Source organism: Rhagoletis pomonella, unplaced genomic scaffold (assembly GCF_013731165.1).
Source record: "Rhagoletis pomonella isolate Grant_MI unplaced genomic scaffold, Rhpom_1.0 Rhpom_scaffold_00011, whole genome shotgun sequence".
Lineage (NCBI taxonomy): Eukaryota > Metazoa > Arthropoda > Insecta > Diptera > Tephritidae > Rhagoletis > Rhagoletis pomonella.
Window position 1 is genome coordinate 15458537 of NW_023458565.1, and position 4008 is coordinate 15462544.

The following is a 4008-nucleotide window of genomic DNA, read 5'->3' on the forward strand; positions in this document are numbered from 1 at the left end:
ACCAACTAGAAAATAGAAGCACAATCGTAAGGAGTAGTTCGGCGTTCGGTAGTCTCTTCGTCGCCACATTATACCAATAGATAACATTAGTCATAATAATAGTTTTGGTACTAAAAGCTGGAAAAAAACATGGACTACCTCGTAAGGTGGCTATCTATTTTCCAACTGCGCACTCACATTTATATTAGGGTGAATCACCGAATATAGTTGCAGTTTTTCATCCTGAATAATAAAACTTATTAATTTTCAAGACTTCCACAAAAACAAAGTAAAAAACATGGCAAAATGTTAGGATTTACGTGAGCTAGATCGAGTATAGAATACCACAAAAATCTCATTGCCGTTGATAAAATTTTTAAATTTTGTATGCCTTTTGACGTAGAATACGTCTTACCTTAAGGTATGGGGGCTATGTTCAAATGTTGTAGTTGTAATTTTTAGAGCTTCACAAAAACGCTTATTGCACGAGAACTAATAAAGCGATTTCAGAGAAAAGTGTGGCGTTTCAAAGATAAAATTCCAAACCTGTCGACAGATTCATTTTTGTAAATAACCAATTCGGTTTCTGTCGTAAAAACAACGGTAAACGTTGCCTTATTTTGGGGTCAATTTTGAGCCTTTAAAGTGCTCTAGCAACTTATTGTTGGCATATATAACTTTCATTTTCGGGATATAGGTTCTTTGGAGCAGTAGAAATATTATCGGGTACAAATTTTATATAAATTTAACAAATATTGAGCATTTTAAGGCAAAAAATTGTTGAAAAAATTTGCAAATTTTTTTCATTACCAAAATGCTCGAAAACCGCTCGAATGATTTTGTTTTTGTTTTCTTTAATCAAAAATTCAAGAGTTTTCCTTTCGTTTGATATATGGGAAGTATTGGTTTATATCTTCTATATATGTTTATTTTATTCAAATATATGGGCATAAATGATTTTCCATACAAAATCACTTCGTCATCATTTTGCAAACACGTGCACGCATTGGAAGCGTGGGAAGGAGACAAAAAGTATGTATGTGTCCGTAAGTACATATTTCGGGGTTTATCGGTATAATAATCGATACTTTGTCGGTTTTATTACCGATGTTTTTATCGATTTTGCTATCGAAATTTTTATCGATAATGTTATTGATTTTGCTATCGATATTTTCGGAACTTATCGATATAATGATCGGTATTTTTTCGATTTTGTTATCGATATTTTTTCTCGATTTTGTTATAGATATTTTGTTGACTTTGTTGTCGATTTTGTTATCGACACTGTAATCGATTTTATGATAGATTATTTATCGATTTTGTTATCGATATTTTTATCGATTTTGTTATCGATTTTATTACCGATATTTTTATAGATTTTGTTGTCGGTATTTTAATCGATTTTGTAATCGATATTTTTACCGGTTTTGTCATCGATATTTTTATTGATTTTGTTTACGATTTAGCTATCGATATTATTATTGCTTTCGTTATCGATATTTTCATCGAATTTGTTATCGATATTGTTATTGGTTTTGCTATCGATATTTTTTTATCGATTTTGTTATCGATTGTGTAATCGATTTTGCTATCGATTTTGTCATCGATACTTTTATCGGTTTTGTTACCGATATTTTTATCGATTTTGCTATCGATATTGTTATAGATTTTTTTATAGGTTTTATATTCGATATTTTTATTGATGTTGCTATCGATATTGGTATCGATATTTTTATGGATTTTGTTATGGATTTTGTTATCGACTTTATAATCGATTTTGTTATCGACTTTGTTATCAATTTTGTAATCGATATTTTGATAGATTTTGTAATCAATTTTGTAATCAGTATTGTTATCGATTTTGCTATCGATTTTGCTTTCGATATTTTTTCGATTTTGATATCAATATTTTCATCGATTTCTTTATCGATGTTTTTATCGATTTTGCTTCCGATATTATTATCGCTTTTGTTATCGATATTTTTTGCTTAGTGTGTGCTTTTGTTTTTTTACTTGGATATGCTCTTAACCATACCACGTATTCTACGTTTAAATTTAGCGGCTGTATCTCCGATACAGCCTGCAGACCAAGACGAAGGCGCTGGACTGTTCCTTTTTTTATACCTTTTAAACTTAAACTCTTCTATCATCTGAGAAAATTTTTTGAAAAAAAATATATGCGGTTTTTTTAAATAAATCTTAAATTTTTGCGAAATTTTGGCGGTAGTCAAATGTCCTTATCCATAAAACAAAATTAAGTAGGTTGAAAGAGCTTTATAAATTGACGTTTTCACACATTTTTCAATTTATAAACCTTTCTTAAAGCGACTGTATTTTTTATGAATAAGGCTATAAACTATAATAATTTTTATATTTCTGCTTTTTTTTTGTATGGGGAGTGATGCACCCTAATGTATATATGCACATCATATACATACTAGCAAAATTTTAACAAAAAAATTCTTTGCATCTTGCCTTTTCACAGACTTTGCATTGGCAAATTTAATAATTATAATTACATACATATATGTATATGTGTGTATGTTATGAGGATACAGATGTCTTTATATGTACATTTGACCGAGTAAAATCAATGATATTTATTTACAATCACATTTACTACATATATAAATATAAACAAATTGCATACAATTAGTTAGAGCACATGTTTACATACATATACATATGTATGTCTGTGTCTGTATGAATGTTCTTTCATACTATCTCCTACTTGGTGATAATACGCACAGACAGCTGCTAAGTATAGACGATTTTGTTTTTAGTCTGCCAGTGTATGATTTTATGTACATATGTATGTACGTAGATATGTACACACACATACATAGGTTTGTATTTTTGTTTTTGTGACGAGTTGTTTACGATGTGCACGTGTTTGCACCGCCGCGATTTTCAGCAGCGCAGCTGCGTTAGTCACAACAGCTCATACTCAAATGCAATAACTTGACTCCCACCAACATGAAATACATACATACATATGTATGTATATACATACAAAAATACTACACACAAACCGAGGTCCCACATTATTGACATGCAAATGCTTAAATTTATTTTTTTTTTCATTTTTGTATAATTTTCATAGATCGTCTTCTTCTCACTTAATAATGTGAAAAACACATGTTACTAAACAAACGACCTCTAGCAGCTTTGTTCTTGTTGTACATACGTACTCGTAGTTTTCTACTTTTCTATTTAACAAATATGTATGACTGGCACAAACATGTTTGAGCAGTGCTGGCAATTGTTGGGGGTGTCTTTTTTATCGTCGACCACATGCAAGTGCCCAAATGAAAACAAAAAAGCACACAAACATACATACATACAAAGAAAATGAGTGTGTGCGTAGGAAAATTGGTGGTTTATATGTTTTTGTTTTTGTTTTTGTTTGTACGTATATGCCCCCTCCTAGGTGAGGTGTTTTTATGACCCCCATTGCGGTTAATTGGATTAGTTACTCAATTAAGAATTATGAATAATAAAATGAGAGCAAACTGGGGCAAATTGCAAAGCAATTAAATAAGTATATAAAGACATACATACTCATAGGCTGTAAAGCGAACTCCCTAAGCTGTGTTGAATTTGTGTTTGTTTGTACGTAGAAATATTGACTGTCGTTCTATATGAATTATGCACTACAATGTGAATTAAAAAAAGTATATATCTTATGGAGGTGCTTAATGACCGAAGGGAATTTTTTTCTTGTTGAAATTTTTTTTATTCCAACATCATGATAATTATGTGTTTAGTGTGTTAGATTCGAAGTAACCTAGTCTGCTACCTGAAAGGTCCAGGTTGAGGTTAGTTTAGATTATCGGGGTTGCCCTGATTCAGCGGTGGAAGCTGTCACGCTTAGCCCGGCATGATACCTTAATTGGAAGTCTTATATATATTTATATTTTTCTTTTTTTTTTAGATATAAAACCAGCTCAGCTACGACAGGAGTCGTTGAACTATATGGTAGACTCATTCTGATGGTGTGCATTCCAATCAAGCAGTGCACTGTAAGAA